The sequence below is a fragment of the Trachurus japonicus genome, chromosome 8, assembly GCF_045865225.1.
Source record: "Trachurus japonicus isolate A0001 chromosome 8, Traja_1.0".
Classification (NCBI taxonomy): Eukaryota; Metazoa; Chordata; class Actinopteri; order Carangiformes; family Carangidae; genus Trachurus; species Trachurus japonicus.
The window spans coordinates 28317254-28333886 of NC_140914.1; positions in this window are offsets into that span (position 1 = coordinate 28317254).

A 16633-nucleotide genomic window follows, 5' to 3' on the forward strand; every position below is an offset into this window, starting at 1 on the left:
CGTACCGTGATTTACACGCTTCTTGAAGAACAGGAGGAATTGGCGACGCCGCTGCTGAGTCAGAGAACTGCAGTGTGCGAGGGAGAGAGGAGCGCGGAGTAGACACAAGTAGTGGTGGTGATGATGACCCCCCCCCACCACCACCGCGCACGTGTTGACGTCGGCACTTTACATGAATAGCACAGCGACTCTGATTTTTCCCCTGTGCATTTACACTAGTTTGCCCCTAAATACTGGCTTTATAAAACGAATTTTGTTTTCTTTTGATATCATATTGATATTTTTCCCCTGCATGTAGGCTACACCTCTTCCACAACCAGTCTGTCCAGTCTGGAAAATAATTTCTGCGACGTGCGTGTGTTAAGTAGCCAGACTGGACACACACAAGCAAGCAGCAAGCACAATAATGTCGGCGCAAATCAAAGCAAATGAGAAAACATGATCGATATTTTTGGTGTGAATAATATTTATTGTATTTAACAAAAGGGGGTGCTGCACAAATGAAAATCAAAGTCGTCCAGTGAACGGCAGTTGGCGGTTAAGTGCTAGTGGAAAGGGGTGCAAAGTAATAGTAACTGGCAGTGGAAACCCTGCTTTAAATTATTATGACATAATCTAAAATAAAGGGGCAGATTAAATATGATTATTCTTCTTTCTGCTCTGTTTCATTTAGATTTGGGAGTTTTTTGTTTTTATTGTAGCCTTTAAATGCAAGATGATGTTTCTGACTGATATTGCCGTGTTACCGTGTATCTCGCTTTCAGAGAAATTCCGCTTCTTTCTCAGCTCTCCGTCCGTCCGTTGTCTTCACCGTCTTCCACTGACGTCATTCCACACGTTTCCAGAGTGCACATGGCTACTTAATATGCACGTGCTTGTTTGCATTGACCATATATGGTTGTGTGGGGCCATTTAGCAGGCGGGATATGAGGCGTGTTCACATTCGCACTTACGCACAGTTTGATAGATCTGAAAAGGGTGTAAATATTTTGGGTGTACGCCATTTTTGGCTTTTCGTCGTACGTCAAAATTTAGTAGCACTTTTACACCCAGTTTGATAAATGAGGCCCCTGGTGTCTCTTTGCTTCATTGACAAACAAGCTTTGTCCCGATTCAAAGGCCACATCCGTCCTGCAGGACCTGCCTCATTTATCAAAGAGGGTGTAAAACTGCTACTAAATTTTTGCTTACGGCGAAAAGACGAAAATGGCGTACACCCAAAATATTTACACCCTTTTCAGATCTATCAAACTGTGCGTACGCACAACTCTCCGCAATAAATCACACCGGACCCAAGAATGGTGCACACGTGAACACACCTCTTACTCCGCCCCCGGAACGCCTATATACAACTATATATGGTCAGCACGTGCATATTTAATTAGCCATGTGCGCTCTGTGGAGCGGCTACAAAGTGACAACGAAGTGACAACTAGGCGGGCGGAGGACGGGGGAAAAAGCGGAACTTCTCCGAAAGCGAGGTACACGGCGATATCGGGCAATAAATCAGTCAGAAAAATGATCTTGCATTTTAATAAGCTACAATAAAAACAAAAACCTCCCAAATCTCAACAAAAGGGAGCAGAAAGAAGAAGAATCTTATGTAATCTGCCCCTTTATCCCAGAAAATCTTTTTTTTTTTTTTTTTTTTTACCTAGATGTTAAAACAATGGAGCCTAAAGCAGGACGATAGTTACCATTACTTTGCACGCCTTTCCACTACACAGTTACAGCTCTACTGGACTCGGTTTAGGTCATTTTCCATTACGTTGTCTCGCTCTTTATTCTCTCGTCAGCTCCAAACTCACGTGCACCTCGTTATCTCAGGTGACAGATTAATAACAGTCTCAGTAGCTGCAGATCAGCGGGCGCTGCTGCCGACGTGTTTTTAAACTTGGATGGTTTGATCCTTGTCGGACGTCACACATAGATTGATTGATTGATTGATTTGATTGATTGATTGATTTTATTTAATTCATGCTTGCAGTGGAGCCAGGGCTCCACTGAAAAACTGCAGAACTTTACAAAAACATTTAAAAAGAAGCTACATACAAACAAACAAATAATTTCAGAGTTAAAAGAAAAATATTTCAGGGCAGTGAGCAAAGCACATAGCAAAGCACATAGCCTAATCAAAAAAGCAAAATCCTCAATCCGCTCTGTTTATCAATTAACATATAGCCTAGTGTTATTATAGAGCGGGTTGGATTGCCAGCATCAATGGTCCACCACTACCACTAGCCTACTTACTTCAAAAAATCCTACTGTGCTCTTCTAAATGTACTCCGCGCTCCTCTCTCCCTCTCACACTGCAGTTCTCTGACTCAGCAACGGTGTCGCCAATTCCTCCTGTTCCTCAAAAAAGGTGTAAATCACGGTACGCCAGGGTTGGGTGTAAATATCGGCACTTTTTCCCGTCAGGTTTTGGTTTGATAAATCCCAAATTTGGCGGAGAAAAGTGCGGACGCACAAAACGGTGGGAAAAGGGTGTAAAAAAAGGTGTATCCACAATGATAAATGAGGCCCCTGGTTTGAACTGAAATGAGACAGTCTAAATGGCCCATGGAGGGTTTTTACTCTGCATCAGTGCGTTGATGCATACGCAGAGTACGGCTGCTATCCCGTAGCAACCATAACAACCACAACTTTTTTCATAAAAATGTGACGTCTACACATTGTACTAAATAAGTGACAACATCTGGCTCTCATCTGGTGTTGTTTGTAGCCATAATCTTGTCATTACACAATGCATTTTAGGAAAAGGCTCAGACAAGGCTTCTTTTATTAGAGCCTCTGTTGTCTGAGACACAGAAGGCACATTTCTCATCTACAACAGAAGGAGCAACTGCAATGGGACAGCAAAGTTGCTCCACTGTCTGTCTTCAATTTCAGCTTCTGAAGGATGTGATCCCTGAAGTGGGACATGGCTATTGTAAAAAAATAATCTCTAAAAGTTACTTTTGACCATGGGAACACTAGTTTCTCTATTTTTTTTTTTTACTGTTGTTTCATGATGATAACCATGAGAAAATATGTGGATCAGATGTGTACTTTAGAGTCAAAGGTCAACCAAGACAGATCATCTTTCTTGTTAACACATTGTAGTGCCTGTTAAATATCTCTCTAGCACTACTTGGAATTGTAACAATGTTTATAGTAAATACTTCTGACCATAGCTGTGTGCAAGTAGGGAAACATTTAACTCTGGTATGATCTTCACCAAGCTGCTCTTGTGGTCTGGAAAGCTCTCCTTTCATGGAATAAACAAATAAGTGAAGCAGTCACTTTTCTAATTCTGGATCAGCTCTATTCATTGCTCTGGCTGTCTCTCCCCTCTCCTCCTCTTCTATCTCTTTCTTCCTACTGTTCCATGAGCATCCACGTGGAGCAGATCCAAACCAAGGATCTGCTCCACTCTGGCGTTTCACCCTGGCTGCCGTGCAGAGAAGTGGGTGTGACATGGGAAATCTGATTTCCAGCACATATGGTCATGGAATCCTTGGTTGTAAGTGAAAACATTAGTAGTAGTAATCACAGTTACAGTAGTTACGCTTGCCAAAACAGTGATACAGTAGGCTATATCCGATGCGAGTCTACAGGGCAGCGGAATGCAGCCTCTAAATAACACATTATCTGCAGCGAAACTCGTTCATTTCACCAATATTTTGTTATGATATGCTAGTGCTATTCCCCTCTGAGTCCGGGGTTAGCTGTTATCAACATCTGGGGTCTGTAGGTTGTGAGCAGCTGGACGAAGTTCAGCTTCCACAGGCTTCCTCTCCACAACCGGACTTACTAAAGCTCTGGCTAGTTGCACTAAAAATGGACCCGAATGCCGAAGTGGAATCATTATTATCAGAATGAGCCGGGCAGCGGTCGGAGATGACATCATCCAGGTCAGAGGTTAGTAGATCAACCTACAGACCCCGGATGTTGATAGCAGCTAACCCCGGACTCACGGGGTGTTCCCACCAAACGCGATGAACGCGATTTAGTCGCGCGTAAAATGAAATCGCGTTGCGCTAGACGCTCCAGTTTTGACGCTGGTCCAATATGCCAAAAAACGCCTCATCGCGGCATCGCATCGCGCGACGAGCCCGCCCAAACAACAACATTTCTTCCGCCATTTCGTTCTCTCGCTGTACCTGCTCTGGAGGACTTCTCAGCTTCGTCTGCGGGCTAGGCGCCGACGTCGGTTCTGGGTGCATGCTACCCTACGGAGGCGGCGTGAGCTCGGCGAGTTCCACCGTCTCCAGCGGTACTTCAGGCTGACTGTTGGCCAGTTTGAAGACCTGCTAGCCAGGGTTGGTGCCAGGATCTCCCGCCTGGACACCAACTACCGGCGCTCCATTCCAGCTGCGGAGCGCCTTTCCATCTGTCTCCGGTGAGTTAACGTTTTTCGGTTTGTCAAATTCAATCAATCAATATTCACTGTAGTTAGCAAGACTCCGACCGGTACAGGACCGGGAGGTTTAGCTGCTGCTCTGCCCAGAACTGGTGCTTCATAGCCGGCCATAACCTCGTTGTTATCCAGTGGAAAACAATCGCTAAAAAAGAGAAGTAAAAAAGATCTGTGTGTGTGTGTGTGTGTGTGTGTGTGTGTGTGTGGTGTGTGTGTGTGTGTGTGTGTGCCCCCCAACTTTGATTATGGTCAATATATAATATAATATAATATAATATAATATATCATATAAAACATGTATCATTGTGCAACACTGTGTAGGGCACAGATTAAATGAATGTTTTCTATGCTGCAGATTCCTGGCCACTGGTAATTCCTACCGGACGATCGCCAACAGCTTCCGCGTTGGCGTCTCCAGTGTGTCCAGGATTGTGCCAGATGTGGTCTCCGCCATTTGGGACTGCCTTGTGGGGGAGTTCATGCCTGTGCCCACCACGGAGGAGTGGAGGTCCATCGCGGAGGGGTTTGAGGAGCGATGGAACTTTCCTCTCTGCTGTGGTGCTGTGGATGGGAAGCACGTCAGGATCCAGGCCCCTGACACCTCTGGCTCCCAGTTTTTTAACTACAAGGGGACATTTTCCATTGTCCTCTTGGCTGTGGTGGATGCCAGGTACTGCTTCCGGGTGGTAGATGTCGGGGGGTACGGGAGGACCAGCGACGGGGGCATCCTGACCAACTCTGCCTTTGGTCAGGCCCTTCGTTCTGGCACCCTCCAGCTGCCTGCTGACCGTCTGCTGCCCGGAGCTGACCACAGGGGACCCCAGCCACACGTCTTCGTGGCTGATGAGGCTTTTCCACTCCGGAGAAACCTCATGAGGCCATTCCCTGGGCGCACCCTTGCCAGAGACCGACGGGTGTTCAATTACCGCCTGTCCCGGGCACGGCTGGTGGTTGAATGTGCCTTCGGGATCCTGGCATCTCAGTGGCGGCTGTACCGGCGGGTTCTGGAGGTCCAGCCAGATGTTGCCGAGGGCTGCGTCAAGGCAACATGTGTGCTCCACAACTTCCTGCGGAAGACGACCCCCACGCCTGCTGTGAGGAGCATCGCCCCAGGTGGTGTTGTGGAGCCGCTGCCAGGTCTGGGCAGAGTTGCAGCCAACAACTCTGGTCGAGAGGCTATCACGGTGCGGGAGACCTTTGCGGCCTACTTCTCCGCAGAGGGATCAGTCCAGTGGCAGGCTGACGTGTAGTGCACGAGCACTCCTTCAACGGCTCTTTTAAGAGCCACCCATACATACTAAAGAGCATACGTCCTGCAGTATCACTATACTGACACAGAATTAAAATGAAATGAATGCATATATATAAGCACAGTATACTTTATGCACTATATCCAGTGCATATATAGTAGATGTATTGTAGATTATGTTATAATAGCTATAGAAGTATTTAAATGTGTATATTATTTTATGATGAGTTGAATACAATGAGATTAATTCATGACAAAGTTATCTTTCAACCAATTACATTGTGGCTGTCAAAACTTAATTCTGCTTCATTCTCTGATGTCAGCTGTCATTGCAGAAACATCGCAACCCTCCTCACCCCAGTCTCCCGCACAGCAGCAGTGGGCAGGATGCCTCTGAAGTTTGTTCCACAATCATCCGCAGCCACTCATCTCTATATACCAGATCCACACGCCATCTCCAGCACTTCCCTCTTCATCCAGGAACCCTTTGCACATGTATCAATAAAAAAATGTCCTGCAGCTTCTGCATCTGCCTGATTATTGATTAGTGACCTCTGTGTAGACCAAAAACTCACATTAAAGTGTACTATTGCACAGATTAAGAAATTCTTTCTTTGTTTTGATGTTTCCAGCATCTTACCAAAGACAGATCCAGGTTGAACGGCTGACCTCCTGCAGTTTTGGACTTTTAACTGGTCAGGAATTTTCATAAACACACAAATTCACCCTTCAAATTGTGAACTAGGTTATGATGGTTTGTCTTTTAAGTGGGTTCCCTGAAAAATAGTTTGGAAAACACTACTGATTGTTGATAGTGAGGCAGTGGATTCCTCATCAAATCATAATTTCTTGCCGCCTTAACTGTATATTTAAACTTTTAATGTTAATATGAAAAATCCCTTCAAATTACATTCTTTTGTTTACTTTATCTTAATAAGCTCTGCACAGCTGGAAGCTAAATTTACAGTAAAATGTTGAAGGTGTGCAACAAATGTATACACATACATATCTGAAGTCTGATGATAATTGTCTGGTGAGATAAGATGAAAGACAACAAAGGTAATTAACTTTTGTGAAAAAAGATTTATTTAGAAAATAAAATATAAAAATAATAATATAAAAAATATATATATATATATATATATATATATATATATATATATATAAAAGATTGAAAAAAATATAATACAAAGACAATATAAAAAAATATAATTTCAAAAATATAATTAATAATTACAAACACACAAAACAAACAAGGAAGAGCCTCAGGAACACATACTTGAGGTCAATATTCCTCGATAGCCTGGTCGTTCCCTGCAGACATTGTTGCCCCATTAGCTAATAAGCTACTCGGCACTGTCCAAATTGAGCACAACTGTGCTAGCTTCATAAATAAGTTTATGAATCTGGAATTTTACATAGGCCTTCACTTGGGGCTCCAATCTCTCCAGGGAAGGAGCCAGGCTATCGAGGAATAATTGATCCTCGGAGCGGGGAGGTTGGGGTGCAGGCTGCGGTGGCCTTGCCCGCAGGGTCTCCAGCAGCAGGGTCTGGATGCGGAGGTGCTCACTCTCATCATCCTCCCTCGCCCTCTTCTGTGTCTTCTTCCTTCCTGTATATAATAGAAACACCATATTATATAATACTGCATCCAATAAATGTGTGTGTGTGTATGTGTGCATGCGTGTGTCAGGCAATGATCAGGCAACAGATAAAAACATTTGTCATGTACATACCAATCGGTGGTCTCGCCACTGAAGTAGCAGGGGCAGCAGCAGGGACAACAGCAGGTGGAGAAGCAGGAGCCGGGGGAGCCGGGGGAGAGACAGCAGGTTCCTCCTCCTCAGCCTCGTCCTCAAAGTGATTTTCTTCTTCTATATTATTGACAAGAAAGTATTAGTTTTGTATTCACTTTTGTTTGCATATACGGTGTATTCACTGTCTTGGTCATTTCAGCGTGAAAAAGCATTGCACAAACACACTCAAATCATTCAGTTTAGCCATAATAATACCTAATCTCCACAAAACCTTTGAAAATTATGATTAGTTGAGGTTGTGAAAAAGAAATATATTTGCTGAGACATGTATGCAAGTCAGTTATCCTCTTATCAAAATATATATATATATATATTACATGATGTGTGTATCTTCATTTTTCAACAAACCTCTCTGTGACAGGCCTGCTGTCTCTCCCTCGTCCTCCACCGACTCCCTACTCTGATCTGGGGTCCCATCTTCCTCGACCCCCTCCCCCATGTTCCCACTCGTCTGTCTTGGGGTGATGAAGGGGTCGAGGAAAGACAGGACCCCAAGATATTTCCATTTTTTGCCTGTCCCTGCTGCTGCCCCGCTCTTTGGCACCTTTCGCCTCTCCCTCAAGTATGTGTCCCTGAGGCTCTTCCACTTCCTCCGACATGTATCAACTGAAAAACCACACGTTAATTAATTAAATTAAATTAACTGTTGAACCATGAACCAGACAAGTATGCCGGTAAAGCCAGCTATGCTAACTGGGGCTATGCTAACTGGGGCTATGCTATTGCAAACGTCAACAGATAGCTACAGCAATCAAGCAACAGACAGATACAGAACTTACCAGGTATTCCACACACCTCGCTCACGCTCGCTCTGGGTGAGCGGTCACGGCCACGATGAGTTTCTCCTCCATTCTTCTTTTGGAAATTGAGCGGCAAGCCGGCAACAAGGGAGGGAACACCAGGACGTCCGTACGTCCGTACGTCAGCACGTCGGTGACGATCTCAAAGCTGATTGGCTGTCGCGGCGCGTCTTCACGCGAATTCGCCGCAAAAGTTCAATTATTTCAACTCGAGCGATGAAGCGTCATCGCGCCGGGCGACGCGATGGAGGCGATTTTTCGCGGCCAACGCGTCCATCGCGCCGCGCTATCGCGTCCATCGCATCGCCCGGCGCGATGACGCGACTAATCGCGTGTTTGCATTGACTTTACATGTAATCTCGACGCGCGATGAAGCGTCATCGCGTTTGGTGGGAACACCCCGTCAGAGGGGAATAGCACTAGCGTATCATAACAAAATATTGGTGAAATGGACGAGTTTCACAGCAGATAATGTGTTATTTAGAGGCTGCATTCCGCTGCCCTGTAGACTCACATTATATGGATATACTACGCGGCTCTCGGCTGGATCTAATTTCGTCAGAACAACTTGTAATGACACCAAAATTATCTGGGTGAGTAAATGATCATATTTTATGCTAGAAATAAGGTCCAGATTGTATAAAACTATAATTATCCTTTAAAAACAGCCATTGGGTCTTCTGAAACTCTGTGATGTCACAACAAAACAGTCAACCCAAGCCCCGCCCACCTGGACCTATCATCCAACCAACTAAAATCTGCTCTATTTTTATTAGATCACCCAGAAGACAATCATACAAAAAATACAAATACCTCTTCTTATGGATAAACCCATCAAATATTGCTCTGCCTTGAAAATAAATATCAGACTATAGCAAAGAGCCAGTTAGCTTAGTTTAGCTCACACTTTCCTGTGACCTGTGATTACTCAAAGAGACATAACCTGTCTTTTAACACCCACCTTCCACCCCAGTTCCTCTCTGCCAGCTCTGCCTCCCTCCATCCGTCACACCCTCCCCTCCCTCTCCATTTTGTCACACGCCCGTCTCCACCTGCCCTGTGGCACCCCCCATTTGTCCAGTGAGGTCATCCCTCTGTTCTCCCTAATCCTGCGGGGTGCTCATCTTTCTGCCTCCGCTTAATCCGCCTGTGGCCCCCAGCCTTGACACCACACGAACACACACACACACACACACACACACACACACACACACACAAATCTGCACATTTGTGCACATGGACTCACAGTTATTCTTGTATTGTACACTTGGACACTCAGTAATTCTCACAGCATGCACACACACATAGTGATACAGACACACACCCCCCACCTCTCCATATAAAACTACCTCTGTTTCTGTACAATAGCTATTCTCTCTCCTGTCTCTGTCCCTCTGTCTGTCTCTTGTTGGTGATACCACACCTTCACACAGGTACGTCTCTCTGTCTATTCTTTATACTTTCAATCTCTTTCTGTCATAGGAGGACAGTAGGGTAAACGACTTTAATGTTGTATGATTTTACAGACAAGTATTGTTTTTTCTTCTTTTATGGTTACAATCGTCACAGTGGACACTTGTCTCTATTTACTTTCGTTAGCGCTTTGAAAACTCTTCCATGTTGGTGTGTTTAAGGATGCTCCATCATGAGAGTTTGAGCCGCTCAGCAGTGCTTTACAAAACACTTCTAAACTCAACCCAGTGTTACTGTACTATAGTGCAAAATTACACATGTGTGTGTGCGTGTGTCTCCACTGAGCTTTACTTTTTGATTCCATAAATCATCACCATTTATTCTCAGCAGTAGGCTCATATATTGGGTGTCTGAGCATCCCTGAACGCACCACCAAAGAAGACAGCCTCCAATGGACAGCAATATAACCAATACTATGACTGCGTTGGCCCTTTAGAAAAAAAGAAATTAAAAGTCTCCAACTGTATTAATTCAGTCTGTGGCTTGGGAAAATCAGACTTTTCATCCAAAGTACAAAACAAATGTGGACAATCCTTCTGGAAAGATCTCTGCTATTATAGCTAGCAATAATGTATCTGGATGAGTAGATATCATCAGAGGTAAGTGACAAAATATGGTTGTGTATGTTTACAGTTTCATTTCAGAAAATTCTCAAAAATCAATTGCCTACAGATTGTTGAATAAATTCCCCTTTATTATAGTGTCTGTGTTAATGTAGCAGACACTCAGACTGTCTTGTACAATTTCAAACAACTAGAAGCCACATGCATGTGAATTGTGCAGTAGTAGATTATTTATGTCTTGTGGTCCAGTATTGGGGCTTTTTATTCGGTTTGCTGAGACAAAGGATGATGACTAATGCTGCTCCCACTGGGTCCACACTGTTAGTCCCACAGCCGCTCCTAAAAGCATTCAGCACATCGCTGAAATTATCTGTGGGTTACAGTGTTTTCATTCAGAGTGAGTGGGCACCACAGCGCTGTTAGCTAGTTGTAATTCTTTCTTCAGAGGTTTGCGATTACAATATAGTGTACGTGTGTGTGTGTGTGTGTGTGTGTGTGTGTGTGTGTGTGTGTGTGTGTGTGTGTGTGTGTGTGTGTGTGTGTGCCCACATTCTTGTTGCTCTTTTGTGGTCACTGTCTGCCACATACAGATGCTGACAGTCTGAGGTAAGACCAGCTAACTTTAGCACTCAGAGAAAAGTGGACCTAACAGGTGTCTGCGTTGACAAATGTCATCTATGCAGTTGGTGTGTCTGCGTGGGCTTATTTAACTATATTCATGGGGTCCCTACACCGGGAGCCCGCAACATTTGTGAGGTCCAGCAGCTTTGTGGGGATCAAAATTCAGGGCACCACATGTTTAAATGGCTGTTTGAAGATTAGGACTTGGGTTTATGGTAAGGCATTCAGTTCAGTTCACTTGTGGTGGGAATGTATTGAATGGCAGATCCCTAAAACTGGGATGTGACACGAGGTATACAATTTAAACGTATTTACTTGAACTAGCTAGCTGTAGATGTACAGAAATGTCCACGCATGATAAAGACAATAATGTCCTATGACCTGGGCTCTCATGTTGTGACGTGGACTTTCCCTGCAGCTGGATTCTTTTTCAAATGGACCGAACCGACGTGTTTCCTTCTCTCTTCTTTAGGACCTATAAATAGCCTACAATAGCCCCTTTTAACTGTAATGAGGTGTTGTTGGACACTCATTCTCCTTTACTTCACAGACACGCGCATTGTCCTTGACTAAATTTAACCATGCTAAGGCCTATGCCTGTAGCCTGCTGGAACTTGACTCTTCTCCTTAATCCCCTGGTTTCACCCCACCCTCAATGAAATGTGCACCTCTCATTCATCCATCCATCCGTCATACTCTCCAACCCCCCTGTCCTTAATCATAGGTCTTACCTTATACACCTTCTAAGTAGGACAGAGCCTCCCACCATATTATCTAAGATTACTCCCTAAGGAGCCCATGAGCAAGGCACTAAGCTCCAAGTGATTGTTCCTTCGAAAAGGCCTGTGAACATTCACAAGCAATTTTCACGTTGATGCCCTGACCACACAACAAGTATCCCGTGACATCATGGATCTGATGTCTGTTTGCATTCATCTTCAGATGTACTCCCCTCTTGTGGCTGTGACAGACTTGTCTCTGGAAACTATCTCAACCACCAGTCCTTACATCTATCATCTCTGTGATTTTTCTGGCCCGTGGGTGCGTCCTGTTAACAAGGACCGGGGCTTGTCAAGCAGACAGTTGAGCGGCAAAAGCATTGTGGATCATCTTTGACAGGTGACTGACTATAGCAAGTGACCAGTGATGAAAATGTTCCATGTGAGGTAACAGTAGCAAGTAAACAAACAGCACACAGTGGTTTATCGTCTCATACAGTATTTCTATAAATTGTCTTTCTACTTTTTTTTTTAGTTATTATCTTATTGTAATAAACTTTTCTGCTTCAAGTTATTGGATGAAAAGATGTAGCAGCCAGTTAGCTGAGCACAAAAAATGGAAACGGTGAGATAACTTGATTAGTAATTCGCACAATATATCTCATACCTACAATTAAACAAATTAAACTGTTTTTGCTTTCATTATGCTCCTATCTGCTAGATACTGCAATGTGATCACCAACTGGTCTTAAACTGCCTGTCTGTTGTTTGGTGCTGCATGGGATGTGTTAAATGAGCTGCTTTGATGAAAACAGCTGTTGCAAACAAAACCAATGTGATGTAAGCAGTGAACTGAAATAGGAAAGTCGCCAGCCAGCCAGTTAAACGGTGATTAAAGTCACCGTAATTCTCAGGACAACTGTGCATCTGTTCCACATTATCATTATAAAAATATAATTTGTGGATGCTGCAACAATACATTCACAGAAGGTGATAAAAGATTTGTTTTTGTCTGAGCTTAGATTTTGGAGTTTCAGACAATAAGTTTAGACATGTCCACTTATCCCACCTGTATAAAAATTGCAGGGGTATGTATCTTTTTATTCACAGAGGTAAAATGTGTATTCTCCTAATATTGAACTGGCCTTTTTGAGAAGAATTTAAGGATGTGAAATTAGAAAAACAATTTTGAAATGGAAACTGTCATAGCTGGATTTGATTACTTCATAGACTGTTCTCTGTCTGAATGAGACAGAGGGAGTGCTGCCAAACAGTTCATGGAAGATTGGAGACCTACTGATTTCCCGTTGAAAGGTCCCGGTGTGCAGGTATGCCAAGCTGCAGGGTTTGGCATGGCAGTGGGCACGACAAGAAACGGACAGAGAGGGCACAGCTTTCGACGACAGTTACCGTCTCCATAAATCCAACCACTCAGTCACATGGCCCCGCTATAAATTCTCTTGGTGATAGAAAGATAGACAGAGTGGAGGAGGTGTGAGGACACGATGGGGAAACGGGCACAACTGATTATTTTGATTTACAATCGGATATTGACAGAAAAAAAAACTTTTTTCATTGAAGTCTTAAATAATTGAATTAAATGATGATAATTTTGGGATCGTAATAGAGTGAAAAGGACATTTGACCTGTGTCAGAGCAACCAGGTCAAGTGTGTCAGTCCCTGGTCAGTTGCTAAGTTAAGTTGTCAAACTGTCAAACCGCCTGTAAAGATAAAGGTGTTAAGTTTCCACACACTGTGCACACCTTGTAAAATCTTTCAGCACTAACCTTGTTGACCTGCGCAGTGTTTCAAAGTAAATCACCAACATAAGGAGAGAAACTGGGAGTGAGGACAAAGGCTTTGAAGGGGGCACGGGTCAAACTAGAAAGTGAGAGAAACTTTATCCGCCCAGGTCCATCTGCGTTTAACCCTTGTCACATTCTCACCTGTTGATGCTCCATCAATCTCCCTGTGCCCCCTGCCAGCAAGTTGTCAACGCAGACCCACTGTGTGTGTCTGTCTGTGTGTGGTTTTTATGTCAGGACAATGGCAGCTCAGAGGGACAATTTATTGCGAAAACCATCTCACTGTGCATAATCTCGCCCTGTGCTTGTGCCCGTGTTTTTCTATCTCCAACGTAATTAATCACAGGAGAATTGAGACGATGACCACCTGTGATTTGGTGGTGATGACTCATGTAACGGCTACGCAGAGCCAGCCCTTTGAGTATGCATTTAAAACTAAACAAAACACATGACTAAAAATGTTTTTCATTCTGTCTTTATGACAAATTATAAAATAACCAGCCTTTCCTGTTATCTTGTAACATAACTAACTTCGAGATAACTTGTGAAAATATTTTACTACATTAAGCAAGATGCTAAATTTAGCATGCTCATAATAGGCTATGTGAACAAACTTCTTGAATATTGAGAGCTGCAAGTTCTGTTAAAACTTCAATGACAATGTAAATGTTTAAAGGAGACATATTATGCCCCCTTTCCACAAATTAAAATAGATCCCAGGTGACATATCTGTGACATGCTTTTGTCAAAATACCTCAAGGATCAAACATCACAGCTCTTTTCATCCTCTCCAGCCCTGTTCAGAACAGCTGGTTTCAGAGCCTGCCCCTTTAAATGCAAATGAACCACTGCTTGCCCCGCCCCCTTCCGTTGGCTCCCGGCCCCTGCCCCTCCCGTGTGGCAGACTGTAAATGTGCTCCAATCAGACTCCTGTTCCTTTATTTTGAGGATGAGATGACAATAGCAATATTTTTTCTGTGTAAAAATTTTCCAAATTCAGTTACTTATGTGACTTTCAGTTTTACTGAAAGTTATGTGACTTTCAGTTTTACTGAAAGTCACATAATCCAATGTGGCTGCCACCTGGTGACGTCACAATATGCAAATTAGATGAGGTCATTATGAATATTTTTCTCATTTACACCATAGATTTACATCTCACCACTTACAAGCTACAGCCTTGTGAAATCTTGAAATCCAAACTTAATATTTTCCTAAATAAACTCTGCCGCCTAGACGGTTAAAGGTACATTGTGTATGAATTACTCATTACTTATTATCAGAGGTGGGTAGTAACGCGCTACATTTACTCCGTTACATTTACTTGAGTAACTTTTTGGATAAATTGTACTTCTGAGAGTAGTTTCAATACAGCATACTTGTTACTTTTACTTGAGTTTATTTCTTCAGAAGAAGCGGTACTTTTATTCCGTTACATTGAGCTACATTCCGGTCGCTACTCGCTACTTTTTCTTATTGATCCAATGCGCAAATTGTTTATTTTTTAATGGAGATACTTCCGAGCCTCTGTCACATGACTGCGTTTCACCAATCAGATGTAGCCACTCGCGACGTTTGCCTCCGTGTAACCAATCAGACAGAGCCAGGCAGTCACATGACCGCACACAAAATCTCCGCGGTAAACAGGGCGGCCACTCCGCCTCAAATTTGAGAAACTGCGGCTAGTAAATTATTAGGATGACGTCAGCCCTGGTATGTTGTGGATAATGTCCATCAAGGCAAAGATATTCAATATAAAGCGTCTTTGGTGAAGGTTCTCAGTCATCCAGGTCATCTTATTCTTCTTCCTCCCCAGGAAGTTTAAACCCCATACACACCTGGAGACATGTGACTCCTAGTCACATGACCACCCCTCCAGTTTCGGGGGTGTGGTCATGTGACTCGAGTCTCGGGGGTGTGGTCATGTGACTTTGGTTTCACTAGAAACCAATCATAGGACCACCCACTCTGGGTTTAAACACTTGGGTTTCTGGCATTAGTCTCAGACAGTTCATATCATAGATAGGCCTATGTAAGTTATTGTGGCTGAATTTGTCTTAATTTATGTTAGGCTACTTTGTAAAAAATGTAATTTAGGCTATTTTCCTAGTTGTTAAATGTTGTTCTTTGGCAATATCTGAATGTTTTCATTGCTATTATATTTTTGTGTATTTGATTAGGCCTACATTTACGCGCTGTTCATTAAACGAACAAATCAGAGGTTACTCAGCAGTTACTCAGTACTTGAGTAGCTTTTTCACCAAGTACTTTCTACTCTTACTCAAGTAAATATTTGAATGGCTACTTTTTACTTTTACTTGAGTTAAATTAGTCTAAAGTAACTATACTCTTACTTGAGTACAATTTCTGGCTACTCTACCCACCTCTGCTTATTATTACCATCTAGCGTTCCGGTTGTATATCACAAGCAACTCAATCGTATTTTTCATGCTGCATTCACGTGAAATTGGGCAGACGGCAGACGGACGACAGCCGCTGCACGTAACGGCATAAACAAGCCTCTATGTAAACAAGTGGTCCGTCAGCACGAGGCAAAACAATACACGTGACAATATGTAGGGGTGCACCGAATGGCATTTTTTGGCCGAAGCCGAATACCGAATAAAATCAAAACGCTGTTCCCCCACTGCTCTTGTTGCTGTTGTTTTTCCAGCAGTAGGAGTCACTTACTAATAAAGCTGGGGTTTAAGCTGCCATTTCGATCGTCGCGCAATCGCGTATTTATCAGACTTTTTTTTTTTTTTTAATATTCGGCCTTGCTTTGCACTCATTCCACCGAAGGCCGAATGTTGCTTTTTTTGCAGTATTCGGCCGAATATATTCGGTTACCGAATATTTGGTGCATCCCTAACAATATGTTGTCATGGCGATGTCGTATTGTTTACCTGACCCACGTTTTACCGGCTTTCTCTCCACTTCTGTGACTAAAATGACATCTGGTTTGTTACCGACGGCCGTCTGCTCGACTGCACGTGAATGCAGCATCAGTGTAACGCTCCATTCCTCCTCACCGCGTTACCGTGGTGACTTTTCACAGACGCCACTTCGACCTGAGCCAACAGCTCCGGTGTCTCCGGTGACTTTCCGTGGTTTCCTACCGTCACGCTGCCACTGAACGTAAAAACATGGCGACACGACATGGCAGCCAGCACCAAGCTTACC